The sequence below is a fragment of the Melanotaenia boesemani genome, chromosome 15, assembly GCF_017639745.1.
Source record: "Melanotaenia boesemani isolate fMelBoe1 chromosome 15, fMelBoe1.pri, whole genome shotgun sequence".
NCBI lineage: Eukaryota > Metazoa > Chordata > Actinopteri > Atheriniformes > Melanotaeniidae > Melanotaenia > Melanotaenia boesemani.
The window spans coordinates 32,022,660-32,040,847 of NC_055696.1; the positions used below are offsets into that span (position 1 = coordinate 32,022,660).

At 38.9% G+C, this 18,188-nt stretch overlaps 1 protein-coding gene across 1 annotated transcript in view; it reads left to right on the plus strand.

Annotated features, from left to right (window-relative positions):
• The first annotated feature begins 5,794 nt into the window (after nucleotides 1-5,794).
• kcnj6 (potassium inwardly rectifying channel subfamily J member 6) overlaps nucleotides 5,795-18,188 on the plus strand; it is a 41,542-nt gene continuing 29,148 nt past the window's right edge. Inside the window, exon 1 of the mRNA XM_042009031.1 lies at nucleotides 5,795-5,944. The gene's annotated coding sequence lies outside the window, so the exon portion shown is untranslated. The remainder of the gene's footprint in view (nucleotides 5,945-18,188) is intronic.

Genomic DNA, 18,188 nt, shown 5'->3' on the forward strand with positions numbered 1-18,188 from the left:
AGTTTGAATTTATAAGAGGCCTGATTCTAGATTATTAATTCAATATTTGACCCATTGCAGATTAGCCACCATAGAATACCATTAAAGTTTTTTCCTCTATTAAAAATATCTTTTTGCTGACACAATATCACCTGTGACCGACATTTCATCCATGAATAGGAAAGTCAATCAAGTAATCTCAACCAGTAATCAGACTGTGTAATTAAATAACAGACTGAGGTTGAGATCAGTTATCAAAGAACATAAACAGAGATATGAAGGATACGTTCAGCTGCATGGATCACATTTCACACAGAGCAACACAGATGTTCAGCAGAAATGTTAACAAACTTCTACTTTTAGTCAAAAAGGAACCTCGGAGAAACGCTCAGTAACTAGCCTGTACAGGTACTTTATGAGTTCATTCTAGAGAAAGGCGAATAGAGCTCAACCAAACGGATCCTCTTTAATATGGTCAGAGGTGTCAAAGGTTTTCACATTCATTACTCAGGTAGAACTATAGATACTAGAGACTTTAAAAAGAAGAAGTATCAACTCAAGCTTTTTACTGAAAAGTGTAAAAGTACTGGTTTCAAAACTACTTAAAGTATAAAGTATAAGTAATGTAAGGAAGAAAAAAAATGCCATTAAGGACCAAAGCTTAGGCTTCATTGTAGGGACCTACAGTGCACTACCCTACTGCCCCCAAAAACATTACTCTAAATGCAATAATGACTATAATTTTATATTTAAAATGTTAATGTTGAAAAAATTGTGATGCTATAGGGACCCAATAGCAGATTCTGCCTTTGTTTAGCTGATTTGCACTGTTGACTTTATTTTTCTCAAACAATTGTGTGTGATAATAACAGAGTTCTTTTATTTTACTGCATTGTTGATGTTATTTTAAAGCAAAGTAAGAAAGTAAGTAAAGTTTATTTAAAAAGCACTTTTCAAAGATTAAAAATCAGAAAATGCTGTATATAAAATGGGTGCAATGAAACAACATAATAATTTCATGAAATAAATAATGACCATCAACAAAAAGTTCTCCTGAATGAAATAGTTTTCAGCTGCTTTTTAAAAGAGTCCATGGAGTCGACCACACGGAGGGACACAGAAAGTCGGTCATATACTGGGGGGCCTGACCATGTAACGCACAGAAAGTCACAAGTAAAATCTTAAAGTCAACACAAAATTTGACTGGAAGCCAGTGAAGTGCTGATAAAATGGAGGAGATGTGGGCTGTTCTGGGCCTATCTGTAAAAAGAAAGCTTGGATTTAACATTCTCAGTTTTGCTATTCTATTTTTTAATAAAAATGTTTTATTTGACAAAAATCTTTGTACTGTGTTTTATTATCAACTCAGTTGTTTAACTCAATAATTAAATGATTGTGAAATTTTCACAAAAAGTGTCTTGTATCAGTATCGTATCCGTACCGGCGATACGTGCTCTGGATTTGCTTGGTGTCACACAGCCGTACTGGTGAGTCTCTGACACGGACATCTTTGTATCATGCTACATGTGTCTGCTATGTCCTAGCTTAACTGTGACGTGATTTGTGTCATGTGCAGGTGCAATGGATTGCACAAACCAATCGGGTGTCGGAATGGTGTATGTTTATACTTTTTATCCAATCACAATCAAGTTTATTATATCCAGATGGCCCTATTTATCTGTATAGATTGTTTGGTGGGTGTGTGTGTGTGTGTGTGTGTGTGTGTTTATTAAATTGGAGTTAAAAGGATACTCTTAAAACATAAGGTGTAGAAAGTACAGATGATTGTGTGAAAATAGGGAGTAAAATGTCAACTGAAAAGTAATTACTCCAGTAAAATATAGATAGCAAACATTTCTACTTAAGGTCAACATGTACGTGTACTTTGTTACTTGACACTCCGTAAAACATCAAAGAAGCATCAGACACTGTCAGTAAAAATGTAATTGTGAGTTACTACACTTAGAAAGGATGAGTTGGACTGAGTTTAATCCAGCTGCAGGCCATGCCTCCAAAGGCAGAAGACGATTAAGGACACACACCTGTGGTTGCTGCAGCAGATGCTATCTTGCTAGGTGATGATTCCTGGAATCATCCAAGGTGCTGGAAGTGGTTGATTCTTGCAGTGTGACAAATTTTTCCTTCTTCATATTGTCAAAAGAAATCAGTGTACCCCTACTTTACCAAAGCTAGCCAATGACTTCGAGCCAAATATCACAATAATTTACAGAACACAACGCACCCTTTAAGTTATTGTGAGATTTGACGCATATGGATAGACATATACACACAACTCACAAATATCTTGAGAGATAAGTTTCTCAGCGATGAAAGAGCACAAGCAGGAATAGATTGTAGTTATGGTGATTTAGTACGACTATAAAATAGCTGTTAAATAGATGAAAATGATATTCAAAAGTATACAAATTAAAATAAAAAGGCAGGTTCCTGGATGGAAGGGCCTAATTTGTGAATGGACTGGCCTTTTATTTATATTTTTTACGAGTTTATTTAACCGGGATAAATGTATAAAACTAGGGCCCAACCAATTAATCGGCCGATATTAGCCCTTTTCAATCTGGCCAATATCGGCCGTTTATTCAAAAACGCTGATTTATTTTTAATTTCTCATAAAACAGTAAATGCTGTTAAGTGTCAGAGTCGTGCAGAATGATGTCCTCGTGGCGTTTGTCCACTAGAAGGAGCTCTGACTCCTTTCAATTTCAGGGTCATCCCCCTGTCTTTCAGCAGGGGTAGCTAGTAGCTACAGCCAGGTTACATTACAGCAGTGGGCTGAGTGGAGCTTCCCGACAGGTAGTTTAGAATAATGCTGTAAAATTAATGACTCAGCATGTCTCCAGTTTCAGTTTGACTCTGTTTGCCATGTGTAATGATTAGTGCTGGGCACGTTAATGCGTTAATCGCGTGTTAACGCAACGCTTAATTAACGCCGTAAATTTTTTGCTGGCCGCTGGCTTTGATGACAGAAACATGGCGTCCATGTCTCCCTTCCCTGCTGCAGCGGTGTGTCTGATGTAATCAGGAAAGAGCGGGTTTATTAACATGAAGAGAAGCTAAAGCTGTTTATGTGTTTAGTGCAGGGGTTTGCAGCCTTTCCAATTCAAAGAGCCATTTTCCCCTCAGCCAGCTAAATAAAACTCCTTTAGAGACACAAATGTTACGAGACTTTTCAAAAAGGCAACTTAATATATATTTAAATGAAGAGCCACCATGGGATATTTGTTATATTTGAAGAACCACATTTTTATTTCCAATTTTAGGTCTAAAATAAAGAAAAACATAAAACCTTTATAAAAGAGGATAAACAGACTTTCTTCTAAGGGATGTAGATATTTGTGGAAAATTATGTAAAATAAAAAAAAAAGAAGTCCCTGGTTTCCAACCTAATGACAAGAAAGACAAGAATAAAACTATTTTAGCCACATATTTAGAGGCATTGTGGAAGGTCCAGAGAGACACTTGCAGCTCCAGAGTCGCAGTTTGGAGACCCCTGATGTTTGTAGACCAAAATTTACTGCATTATCTTTATATAGCAGTAGGCCTTCTTTGAAAGGGAAAGAGACATTTTGCTCGTAACAATGCGATGAATCGCGATTATTGCAGCATGTAATGCGATTAATCGTGGTTAAAAATTTTAATCGTTGCCCAGCACTAGTAATGATGAGTGGCGCGCTCTTCACTGTGTCAGTCAGCTTTTTATTTACGCTGCAATGCTAAAGTTGTGCTAAATTAGCTTAAGGTGCTCCCCGTCTAATAACGTTGCTGTGGTTAACCCAACCTAGCATAGCATTCACTAAGTAGCCAGTAACTGCAGAAATAACGTAAGTGTACAAAATATGTGAGAGTACAGAACAACTCACACTGTTAAAATTAGTGCCAACCCATTTGTGACCATTATATATAAAATACAACTCTATCAAAGATGACATCTTTTTCACGTTTGAGAAAATCATATTTGATTTATATTTTGGTTCATATATGATATTTGCCATGATATATTTCATGGCAAAGAAAATATTGGAGTAAAAAAAATGTAATTTAACATTAAAGAGTATCAGAAGGCTGCATAAATAATGTTTTCCCAACTTGTTGGTTATATAAGGCATACACCTGGTCCACATTTAAGGATAAAATAATCAGTGCAACCGATAGCTACATTCATGTATGCTCCAGTAGAAAAATTGTACAACACAAATTTTAAAATAAGATGCCCCACACTTAATGTTTTGGTTGATTTCCTCTCACATTTACCTGTTTACAACTTTTTAAAAAGCTTTTCTACCTGTCCTTTAACCTACTTCTAATTTAAATCAGCGAGAAGTATAAAACAAGATGTATTTAATTAATTCATCATTCATTTATACAATTAATTTATAGACTGACTTTTTTAAGGCATATAATGTCCCAGTTATTCAATGCTTTGTTGCATGTTTTTGGAAATTCTTCAATTGTAAAGTTAAAAATATGAGGACAAAATATTGTAAAACAGTAAAATGTTCTGCCTGTAATATATATTTTTGTTGGTGTAAACGTTAAGGTACCAAAAAAGAAATTAATTTATTCATTATATATTTTTTAAATTAATCAGCTGATTAAACGGTTATTGGAAATTTTTTCTGCCAAATATCGGAAACGTCATCAGCCTCAAAAAATTTGTATCGGTTGGGCCCCACATAAAACATTGTTTCATAAAGTTATTAGAGCTGGGCACGTTAATGCATTAATCGCGCGTTAACGCAACAATTGATTAACGCCGTTAATTTTTTAATCACGCGTTATTGTTTTTTTTTTGTTTGTTTTGTTTTTTGCTGGCCACTAGCTTTGATGACAGAAACATGGCGTCCATTTCTCCCTTTCCTGCTGCAGCGTGCCTCTGATGCAATCAGAAGTGGTCAGGTTTATTAACATGAAGACATGTTTTCTGTCTGGAACTTAAGAAAGAAGAAGAACCGACGTTTCTCTTCATCTGTCAAAACCCATGCAGATGAGCATAATTGTTTTACTGTTTGATTATGATAGTAATAATGATAAATAATTAAAGGCAAACTCATTAAATGATTGTTGAAATTTAAGCAAAAAGTGTCAGTATTAACTTTGGTATACAGGATTTACTTGGTGTCGAATCAATACAAACATGTGGGGTCTTGTCCAGCCCTGCAGTTCATGCAAACTGGACAAAAGAAGAAGAGAAAATGTTACCTGGTCTGATGAGTCTGCATTTCAGGTGCTACGTTCAGATGGTAGGGTCAGAATTTTGTGGAAACTACATACAACATACCACACATCCTATCAACAGTCCAGGCTGCTGGTGGTGTAATGGTGTGAATGTTTCCAACATCTTTTTGAATCTATACCACCAATAATTAAGGCAGTTTTGGAGGTACAAAGGGGCTCCAACTCAATACTTGCAAGGTGGACCTAATAGAGTGGCCAGATAATGTTTATTATGTGTCTTGCATTTGTCTACACATCAGTAACTCACCTAGCTACTGCATCTAAATAAAGAGATTGATCACTGGCACATGAGTCGTGCTGCATTGTGGCAGAATTGATCATCATCCCCTTAGTGAATATGAAAAATATCATGATAAAACTTATTTACTCCTATAATACTCATTGTATTACTTAATTATGTTCTGGTAAATGGTCGATGAAGAAACTGTTCAAACACAAATGGAAGTGTGTATGTCTTCAACATGTTACATTCACTTGTATTACCACACATTTCTCCGCCTCTCTCTCTCTCTCTCTCTCTCTCTCTCTCTCTCTCTCTCTCTCTCTCTCGCTCTCTGGATGGAGGAAAGGGGAAATTAGTGTCTCTCCTCATCGGTCGGTTTCCACAGAGCGGGTTTGATTTGCAGAAACTAGCATCAGCGGAGTCTTTTCGTGGGGAAGCAAACATCTTACAATGACCGTTGGAGTGATCGCTGACCTGCTGCACGAGGTAAGAACCCTTCACGCGCGCCGCTCCCGGTAGCGATGCTTTATGATCGCCAGTTAAAATGTAATCATCTGTTATGTGGGGGGGCAGGACGGTGGGGGTGGATAGTTACATAACAGTATGAGACGAAATCAAAGATTAATTAAGAAAGCTGTCAGCTCGCAGAGGGAGAAAACCAAGAGGCCACAAATAGATGAATGTGAGGCCAAATTTGGAAGGTTTCGGGTGGCCGATTTATCTCCGCTGACATGAGGGGAAAGCAGCCGGTGACATGGAAGAAACTGGAAGGTGTTGAAGAAAATGTTCCAGGCTGAATTAGCCTGCAGGCCCGCGGCCTCACATCTCCACAGGACACGGATAAAGCTAATAATCGAGACACACCGCTACACATACAGGCATGAAAAGACAGAAACAAACGGTCTTTTATCATTATTATTATCTGGATCGCCTCCACCATCTCCATGACAACGGGAAATCTCCAGTCTGGCAGTTTGCTCTTGTTTCCTGCGGATGCACCTGATCCAAACAAAATAATTCAGCGTAGAGCTCTGCCATAAAACTCTGCATCTATCTCAGGAAAGGTTTTATTTCTCTATGCATTACAGGTGTAATTATAGTCATTAACCGCTTACCCTGCAGCTTCCCAAACCGCCTCATCCCGCCTTAAAAAGTTATTTGCTTAGTGTCTGAAGCTGCAACTTATTCAGACAAAGCCAAATCATGTTCAGGTTTAATTTCATTTGTGGTTTAAAAATCAAAAATCGCTTTATATCATTAGTGAATGGGGATCAGTCGTTGCAAACCAAATTTATTCGTTATTTAAACTTCACATCTCTCACACTCATTCCCAATACAGCAAAAACAGGCACAAACGACAAAAGAATTGATAATAATGTTTTAAAAAGTGAAAATTTAGAGAAACCGTTTATGATAACTATCTGCAAATTGGACTTACTCAGGATTTGTTTACTAGATTGTTTTAAAGGATAAAAAAAAGTTCCGCTGGTAATTAAAATGCAATAGTAAAAATATATATTTTTAAAAAATGATCTTAGTTTTCCAGCATTTCAGTTTTGAGAAAGAACTAATTAGATTTCTGCTCAACCAGCAAACAAAAATCTGAGGTAACATGACTGGTAGAGTCCAGTTTTCAGTTAACATATTTAATCTGTAGGCTACATTATTTCCTGAAAAAAACACAAATTAGATGTTGAAGAATGAACAGTGATCAAACTGTTGTATATATTTAAAGTAGAAAATGTTAAATCTTAAACTTATTTAAGCTCTTGTTGAACAGAATCTGTTGCAGAGCATTTGAAGCTTGCTATTTGATTTCTGCTGCAGTGTCTTCATCTTTAATAAAACATCATTTTGGATTTGTTCAGTTTTGGCATCCCCCCAAACAGACCTGCACTGTTTTTAATCTGTTTTATTGACCAGTTGTATGACACCATGCAGAAACTGTAGTGTTTTTCAGTAGGTTGTTTCCTGAAGCTAACACAGTATTTAGGCTAGTAACATGATTCCACTTTAGTTTGATTGTGTTTCTCCCAGCCATGAACTAATGGCCATGGTTTTGAGTTTAACTGAAGCTTGTGTTAATGATGACAGTGAGCATTTGTGGGGAAAATTGCATGATGGCTGCAAGGGTGTATTTTCCACAGGGACTGGAGAAACATACCCCCCTCCCTTTTTGAAAGGACTATTTTTGTCTGTCTCACTTTCACAGCTTCGGGCTAATTTTCTCACCAGTGCTGAGCTCTTTAAATCAGTGTGAAGACCCTCAGCTCAACCCATATGGGGGCTGCACACCAAAAGAAAAAAGACACCGTGAACCTAATGAATGATTTTAAAGTTATGAACTTGATTTATTTATTTTATTTATGTCCTGTTAAGGATCAGTTAACCCAAAACATGAGTTCATTTCAGAAACACTCCAAAGATCTGAGAATTATTTCTATATGTTAATGTCGATGGCGCCTGAGCTCAGCTGTTGAGATGCCTTAAAATAGCAAGCGTTCCCGTGCGACCTACACTTGGTTTTGGCCACATCTGGATTATGTTACCTGGTTAACACTCCCCCACACAGCAGTGACAATGAAAGAGAACCGAGCAACAGATAAAATTATTGTCCACTGATGTGTTCGTATCAGACGTTTCTTTGAGCCGATGTTCATCCCACACATTAGGTCTGAATGCATAACATTTTGCTGCAGGCCAGTGCAGTTTTTCAGGATTGTTGTACTTGTACAACCATATTTTGTCTACAGTAACCTCTTGTGGTCAATTTATTCATAATATTGTGCGACAAGCTGCTGGTGAACTTCTACAGCTTGGATGGAGACGAGCTTTCCCATCAAACTGTCAGCATGAAAGATTACGATGTGTATGTTACTGTTACTGTGAATGGAAGCTTTAGATAATATTGCCATAATCTAAAAACACACATCATCAGTGTAATTTTGTTCTTGGTAAACTACTGGTGAATTGTGCAACCATAATAATGAAGCATTAAAATTTCAGCCTCTTTGATTCTTGCTCAACCTTTTCTTCATGACCATTTAAGCTTCATTGTTAATGTTGTGTTCTCACACTCATCTGTATAAATAGATATTTTTTCTTTACACAACACATCTGTTACATGATACACCCAATTAAATTGGAAAGTGAAGCCAAGTATCCATTGTCATTTTTATTTACGCGCTTACAGAAAACCCACATGTATGTCACATGTGAACCCATGTGCCTTTGCACACGTGCAACACATGTTTTGCACATAGGAATTGTGGTTTTCGAACATTTTCATGGTAACTCCTGAAACCCATTTAATCACATGCAAAATCCATGTAAGTTCCCATATGAACCCCATGTAAATAAAACATGAATCCCATGTAAATTGCCAAATGAAACTTATATGAATTACATGTGAACCCAATGTAAATACTCATGTATTGCAGCAGGGCAATTTTGGCCCATAGGCCACCAATTGCCTATGGCCCACCAGATTACACACACACACACACACACACACATATATATATATATATATATGTATATTCACATCTCCCTTGGGTAGGCTGGGTGGCTGATCATCTCAAGCTCAGTTCCTCTACCACAGTCCTGGGAGCTTGAGGGTCCTATGGAGTATCCTAGCTGTTCCTAGGACTGCACTCCTGGATGTAGATGTCTGATGTTTCTCCAGGTATCTGTTGGAGCCCCTGGTTCTACTGTTGCCTTCACCTTCCAGGCTTTATCCAGTTCTTCCTTGAGTCCTTGAGATTTCTCCAGTTATTCTCCTCTTCCCTTTTCCTGATATTTTCATTGTTGGGGATGGCTACATCAATCACTACGGCTTTCCTTTGCTGCTTATCCATGATCCCAATGTCCAGTTGTTTGGCCACCAACATTTTGTCAGTCTGTATCTGAAAGTCCCACAGGATCTTGCTGTATCGTGCTGAACACATTTGCTCTGCCAAGGGGAGGCTTTTTGGTATAAGGCTCCTCTTGATAATCTGATTAATTAATTTATTTATTTACTTTGAATCACGGAATCTATGTAATCTTGCTGGACCTGACCGTACGGGACAGAAAAAGAAGGAAAATAGCTAAAAGAAGCAAAAGGGAAAGAAGAAAGGAGACAAAAACACCACAGACAGAAGGCAACGACCCTCACCATCACCAGACAACAAACTGTTACGCCTCTCTCTTTTAAAGTAGCTGATAAACTAGCTGATCTTTAAGTAATGATGTATTAAATCTCCAGTTTCTAGTTGCTGGTTTATTGTTCTTATTTTTTTAGAGTGAATGATACTGGTGCGTGATCACTAATGCTAATAGGATGGATTCTGATTTCTGACATGTCACTTATCAGCGAGCTGCTAGTTAAGAAATAATCTATTCTAGAATAGGAATGGTGAACTGAAGAGAGGAAGATGTATTCTCTTAGTGTGGGATCGTGAGAGCACCAAGCATCACAGAGACCAAAATCCATCATGTACTGTTTTACAGTTTCTGGGGATTTCCAGACTCGATGAGCTCCATCCCACAGGACCTTAGCCCTCTCATTCTCTACCACCTTGGGAGGTGTTTCCCATTGTGACCTAGGGGTCTCCAGTTCATATTCTGCACTGATGTTTTTGTACACTATGCCAGCTACTTGGTTATGGTGTTTCATGTATTCTTGCACCCTGCTGTGAGGTGCTGGATTGTTTCACGGCCCTCTTTGCACAGCCTGCACCTTGAGGTCCTGCCTGGTGTGGTAGATCTGGACATCAGTTGCCCTGATACTCAAGACTTGCTCCCATGCTGCCATGATTGGCGCATGTGCTGTTCTTCAGTCCAGCCCTCACTAGTCATTGATAGGACTTGTTCATATCTGCCACTTCAGCTATCTGTCGGTGGTACATCCAATGTAGGGGTTTGTCCTCCATGATGGTTCCTCCATTTCATTCTCCTCCAGGTCCCATTGCCTGAGGAATTCGCTCAGTGCTTCATCCCTTGGGGCTATCTCCCTGATGTATTTATGGAGTTGCATGTTTCATCTTGGATGGAGCCTCCGTGACGTAACCCGTAGGTTTCTAAAGAACTGAATTGAAGCTGTCGCCGTCTTGGCAGCGTCAAGCATGTCGTCATTCCCGGAAAATCCAAAAATTGGGAAGGAGGTGGAGAAGAGAGAGGGACTGTCAAGGTGGGGTGGATGATTGATACCCATCAAACTCCAAGGTTCTTGTAGCTAAGAGCTAACCGAGCTAACCTGGAGCTAATGGTAGCTAACCAGCTAACGGAGATAGGCAGGCTAAAGCTAAGCCAGCTTAAAACCGTGGTTGTGCTACATTCTCCCTTCTTGCCACAGATATTGGATACCTGTCAATCAAAAGGACACATCCTTAATTTGCCAAATTTCAAGATTAAATAACGTTGAGTTTGAAAAAACTTCACCCCCCTCACATTTGTCACAAAGGTAAACTTGAACTATTAATACTAAAATGTTTTTTGTACCAGGCTTTGAACAGGTTATTTCTGCTGTGAAATTGTTCTTTTTAACATTGGAGTCTATGGGGATGGACTCTGTTTTGGAGCCAGCCCCTAGCAGATGAAGGGGGAACTGCAAGTTTTTGCACTTTCGCATAGGCTTCACATTTTACAGGCGGAGGTTGCCGCTTGGGGTTGACAGGCTCTTATCTTAGCCATGATCTTATTCCTCAGGTCGGTTACCCTCTCATTCATCTCCCACCATCCCTCACCATCTGAGCCAACCCACCACTAGGGGTGGTCAGTTGACAGCTCCGCCCCTCTCTTCACTTGAGTAACCAAAACATGCGGCCGCAAGTCCGATGATATGACTATAAAGTCGATCATCAAACTATGGTCTAGAGCAGGGGTAGCCAACGTCGGTCCTCGAGGGCACCAATCCGGCAGGTTTTCCAGATTTCTGTGCTCCAACACACCTGACTTAAACTAACGAGTCATTGTGGAGATCCTTATAGGCTGTTGGATCCATTTAATTTGAGTCAGGTGTGCTGGAGCAGGGAAATCTGGAAAACCTGCCGGATTGGTGCCCTCGAGGACCAATGTTGGCTACCCCTGGTCTAGAGTGTCCTGGTGCCAAGTGCACAGTGGTGTAGTCTACGTGATATGCAGGTATACGCCGTATACCCACTAGAAAAGGTTCCAAATTTCCATATAACCACTAAAAAATGCACAAAGACACGTATCAACATGGTTTTGTGACATAACTTTCACTTTCCCGGTTATAAATTAGCCACAAAGCCGGTCCATTTTGACCATGAGGAATTCCGTCAAATGTGACGTTGAGCCGACACAGAGGGAATACATATTGGCCGTCTGTCCTGATCCTGACCTGCGTTCCTATCATCTGGTGGCTGGTTGCTAGACAACCGCGATTTAAAGAGTAACAAGCGGATGAGAGGAAGAAGAAGAATGGAGGGGGAACGCGAAAAAAAAAACATGAAAAGAAAACAAAGTCAAATCACAGTTTCATTGTTTCAGTAAGCGTGCTGCTACTTGTGCTGTTTCCACTGTTGATTCGGGGTAAACTACAATTAACGCTGACAGTTCAGAAAGAAGCCTGATGACCTCAAAGAGGCTGCTGCAGCTTCTCCTGACAGGCGGGAGGAGAGACGGTCACGGATGCTGCCATCTAACCTAGGCCCCGTTTCAGAAAGCGGGTTTAGTGAAAACCCTGAGTTTGACAGCTCAGAGTTGGTCAACCCAGAGTTGCGCTTTTAACTCAAGAGTTTGTTGAACCCGCTTTCTGAAACTGGGCCCTGGTGAGTTGAATTCATGTGTTAAACAGCAGGTGATTGGCACATTAAATGATATAAAACTAGCTAACTAAACTAAACTGATGGTTTCGTGGAAATTAAGGGAGGTACTGCTGTTGTGTGTGTCTGTGTGTGTGCATGCATATTCATAGAAAAGAAATGGACCTGGCCGGCCTTGTGGACTGAGAGTCAGTTAGGGGAATTTAAAAACAGGCATCCTTGGTTAGAAAGGAGAAACAGAAAGTTAGGTAAATGTTGGACATTTAAAGCTGGTAGAATCTATTTAAATGTACAAAGTTAATGCTATATTTGCATGTTATTATAAATAAATAAAAATGAAGACAATTCATAGTCATCTTAAATGTCCATTAATTACAACACATCACAGCTGTAGGACTGCAGTGCAGGACCCCCAGCCACTGTGACAAGGGCGATCACCACGGCAACAACCCCCAGTCCAAGCAGGCAAAACTCCTGGTGCGAAGGATCCCCATAACGGGGGGGATATACCCACTAGAATGAACTAGACTACACCACTGCAAGTGCACATGTGGACACTCTTATGTTTGAAAATATTATTTGTTATGGACAATCCATGATGAGCTTAGAAGTCCAATAACAAAACACCACTCAGATTCAGGTCAGGGGTGCTATTCCTCCCAATTAGGCCCCTCCAGATCCAACTGTTATTGTTGTGGACTGGGTTAAACTCCAATGTACAGGCGCCAAGTCGGGGGGCAATAAGTATGCCCACACCTGTTCTGCGCCTCTCACTGGGAGCAACTCCAGAATGGAAGATGGCCCAGGCCTTCTCAAGGACAGTGGTTCCAGAACCCAAGCTGTGCGTCGAGGTGAGTCCAACTATATCTAGCTGAAAATGCTCAACCTCACGCACCAGCTCAGGCTCCTTCCCTGCCAGAGAGGTGACATTCCATGTCCCTAGAGTTAGCTTCTGTAGCCTTTCGGGCTGAGCCCGACTGGGCTCCATGGGCAAAGGCCTGGCCAACAGGCGCTTACCCCCAGACCTGGCTCCAGAGGGGGGCCCCAATGACCCACATCTGAACAAGGGAAACCTGGATCCATTGTTTTTAATAATCATAGGGGTCTATTGAGCAGCACTTTGTCAGGTCCCTACCTTAGAGACCTGTTTGCCATGGGTGACCCTGCCAGGGCCATAAAGCAATGGGAAAATGCATCACATTTTGCCCAAAAGACAACAATTTAATTTACTGTAAGTCAAATGATTTTATCTTATATTGTATAAGTACGAAACAAAGTGTAGCTGTTTCCACCAACAGGTGTGGGACGGGTTGGGACACATTTTTTTTTTGCGTTTTCACATGCAAAACCTGGGAAGGTACCCAAATATCCGACCCAACCCATCCTACATTTTTGGGACCCTTGCATTTGGGTACCAATCTAACCAATCTGACCTAAAAGGGTGGAGCTTGACACAATGCAGTCTGTTGATTGGTTGAAAAAAAAGTAATTTCCAATGTGACCTAGCATAAAAACAAAGCAGAAATGGCTCCTTGTTTAGAACATCAGGTTTTCTTTTTATTTATTAAATCTTTGTTTAAAATTGTGTTACAAAGAAGAAGAAAGAACACAAACTATTGGATGACTGCTATTCTTCTGCTTTGTTTCTGAGTCGTATTTTGGTTATGCTTAAGGAAGGTGCTGCGATGGCGTCATGCTATTATGTACCTAAGGCATCTATAGCCTCGTTTACACCAATGGATGAGGGTCGGGGGACAGGTGCAGATATGGTTTGTAAACCGTAATCCCATTGCGTTGCCACAGCCAACCGTAATTTTACTTGAAAGGTGGAGTATCTGCCAGATAATGACCATGTACCCATGTGAACCCCATATAATTTCCATGTGAGGCCATATAATTACATTTAAAAACCATGTAATCATACTTGAAACCCATCGAAATTCCCATGTGAAACACATATTTTAAAAAGAGTTGTATATAGCATCATTTGAAGAACCTAATTAAGTAAGCTGAAGATGCCCTACTTGTACCACAATCATTTCCAAAGAGTTAATGTTAGAAAGTGATTTCAAACCTGGATTGGATAAGAATTTCCAGCTTTTCACACACTAACACTTGACCAAGAGCATCACTTTTTAATGCACAGGGAGCTGTTCTACAGCTGTGTGGTCAGTTTTCCTTCTGCAGTGGTAATCGAAGCACAAGCTGCAGATTACACATGGATTTGCCTAAATTATGGGATTCAGTTCAAAACCTGCCTTGACAGCTTATTTTTTGCTTACTTATTTTCATTCATTCATTCTCTCATTCATTTTCTGTACTGCTTGGTCCAATATGGTTCGCAGGTAAGCTGGAGCCTATCCCAGCATTAAAAGGTGAGAGGCAGGGTACACCCTGGACAGGTCACCAGTCCATCGCAGGGCCAACACATAGGGGACGAACAACCACCACACCACTCATTCATTCTCTTTTATTTTCTTCCTTCATCCCACCGATGTGTTTAACTACTTATTAAACATATCATTATGAAAAAAAAAAGTTTCATTATGAAACCTTTGCTGACATTTTCCACATTGCCATGGTAGGTCATCCTGCAACTGTGACATTTCAAGAACGGAAAAGCCTGAATATTCAAAATTGATTCTTTAGGGGAACCATGTGTTATGTAAGAGATAATGCCTGACTCTTTATACTATGGTCTGGGTGAATACTCGATCCTGATTGGCTGTAGGGTGTCCGTTAAAAAGTGTTATAGGACACCTATAAAAAAAAGTTCCGGTCAAATAGCCTTATTGTTGTAAATTATTGCGCTGGCTAAACGCTAGCTGGCAACAATGGCAACAGAAACTCAGAATATATAATATATATAACATAACGTTAAGCAATCATCTCACTTCCCTCCACTGATTAGGTGTAATACAACAGTTGCGGCCGACCGAGGTGCAGGTTCTGTGTCAGAGCCGGTTACCTTGGCAACACGTCACAAAGAGAGATATTAAATAGTCCGTTCAGATGCTTCTTGTAAAAACCTTAATTTTAACAGTTAAAAACAACATTAACACATTAGTAATTGATTTCATATTTATTTCTTTCGTAAGTGACCATAGTATAAGCAGGATAGCAACGCGGAAGCAACTGTCCGACGCGTCGTCTATTAATTTCTAATAATGGACACCTTGTCCTGCATTATCCCTTACTTAACATTCTTGATTCCTGAGCTCAGTTTAGTTCAGTTTATTGTCACTTTCATCAAACGCTTTCAGAATATATGGAAGTGAAATACATTTCTCTGTTTCGCTAGTGCTCAGTATACAATCACACATTGTACAAAGTCATACACACATTAAAAGAAAAACAGTACCTGATTAAAATAACAAACTATATATATATATATATATATATATATATATACACTACCGTTCAAAAGTTCTGGGTCACTTTGCCATGGGATTCAATAGGGAAGTGACCCTAAAATTTTGAACGGTAGTGTATATATATTTATGCACACACATTAGGGCTGCAACATCTAGTCGACGTTGTTGACAATAGTCAACAATAAAAATAGTCCACAACTACAGAGTGAGAAATTGTCTTCTTTTCTTATCTCTGCTGAGAGTTGCACATGCGCAATAAAGTTCGCCAGAGGAAAAATATGTCGACCGACAAGGGAACAAAACGGTGGCAGAGGATGTCAAAAGTCTGAAATAACTTCACGTTAAACGTGCAAAATAAATACACGTGAGATTTTTAAAGCGGGCCTTGCATACCACGGAAGTACGTCTGTTATGCTCGAACATTTAACGACGAGGCAGGTTGGACTTACATAATAACCTCATGCAAGATTTCAAAGTTGAAAATGAAAAAGATCCATTTAATAATTATGAGATACATAATTCAATTGGTCGACTCGTCGTTTTAATAGTTTATGACTAATCGACCATCAGAACAGTCATTAGTTGCAGCCCTAATACACATGTACATATTAAAACTCCAGTCATTATTAACATATGATGAGTTTGAAGTGAGTATGGTTTGAAGATCCAATGTGGGCAATTGTTAGCAGTGCCTTTTCTGTCAAAATTACAAACAGTAACTACGTGACTTGTGATCATTTGAGACTCTCCTGTTGAAAACCCACCACAGGTCATGAGTTCAGTTAATTGTTGTAATCTATGATAGTGTTTAAAAAACTTTGACATATATCATTATTGTAAATGAATGTGTGTAGAATCTTCTTTTGTCAAATCAACTCAGGAACTTAAGAAATGTGCCATAATATGAAACTCAGGCTACATCCACGTGGATACTGATTTTGGTTTTAAAATATTTTCTGTAAAGTCAGGATTGTTTCAAGAAATGAGTACGTCAACACAAACCCACTGAAAATACTGTAGTACATACCAGGCCTGTAGGTGGTGCTGTAGCACTGCCACAGGAATACACCAAAAAGAAATAGGAAGACCACGAGCATGCACAAACTCATGCAACATGAACAAACATATGAAGAAGAAAAGGGCCGGGAATTGAGCTAAAAATACGACATTTGTGTGGAATGAAGATGAGTAGTTTTTTCTACAAGCTACTGAGCTACATTGTGCTCAGTAGCTTCTGCAACACAAACACAACACAGTTATCCACCATTGTTGTAGCTTCTGGTCTAGTTTTCATATACAAGATATTCAGAAAAGATGCATCAGGGTTTCTAAAATTTATGTTTGGGCTCTCAAAATTTCAGCTCTATGTGGATGAAACATTTAACTGATAAAAAAAGTAAAAATAAAATAAAAAACCTTAGTTTTTATTGCAATACACTTGCTGAGCATTAATCATTAGCTACTACCATTTCAGTCATTAAAGTAGTACTATGTAACTTTCTGATCTTAAAGACGCATTACGGAACTTTAGCGAATTTTCTCAGTGATGCTCCCCTATCAATGGCTAATTCACTATCCATCTTGCATCCTGCCTATACTGTGATCTTTCTTCGTTCTTCAGCCAAAGACTGTCTAATCTATACTCTTGTCTTATCTCTTGTTCTGTCTAACTCTGGTGAAACATATCAAATGGCAACATTTATGTTAAAAATGTACATAGTCCGGTATAAATATAAATAAAAAATAAATAAATCACAGACAAAACATTTACCAAAAAGTTCAAGCAGTACTTGTATCTACTTATAAACTGCATAACTAATACCAGCACTTAACCGGGATGAATAAATTTATGGGTTATTGAGGAGATGCAACATATGCTATATGGACACCTCATGGCTTTATCCAATCAGAATTTTGTTTTCTTCTGTGTAGCATCAGTATATAAAACTGGGTTAAAATCAATGTGCAAGATGACATAACTGTCCACTAAAGGAGGTAGACTATGTGGGGGAAAAAAAAACTTTACAAAGCATTAAGTTAGTTGCTTTAAGTCAATTTATATAACAAGAAAATATTCATGCATTTATTAAGCACTGAAGTTTACTGCATCAAAAAGTGTCTGTTAGCGTTTATTCACCCCACAGTCAAGGATTTCTGTCATTGATAGATTAAATGCAATACAAAATGTACAAAAACAACAAAATAGTACTAGTGATGCAAGACATACCAAACAAAATGATGCTTACTGACATTTACCATTGTTAGGAATAGTCTCAGACGTTTGTATAATGTTGGGCATTGTGATCATAGATGAATATATAACATGTCACCACCGATATCACACTTCTGTTTGTGAACTTTGACTTTTTCCTCAAGACTGTCTCCATATTGTTCTTACTTTCAAACATAGTTGTAAGAAACAATGGAGATGGGACCCAAAACTAAAAGATAAAAGCTGAAGTTGACAAAAATCAGTTTTTTTTAATGAGCTCCAGAAAAATATCTTGACTTAGTATTTTATGAGAAGTTTGTATAATTTGATTTGGATTCAGCTGAAGAACCTAAATGTTTTTGTGGCCAGTACTTAGC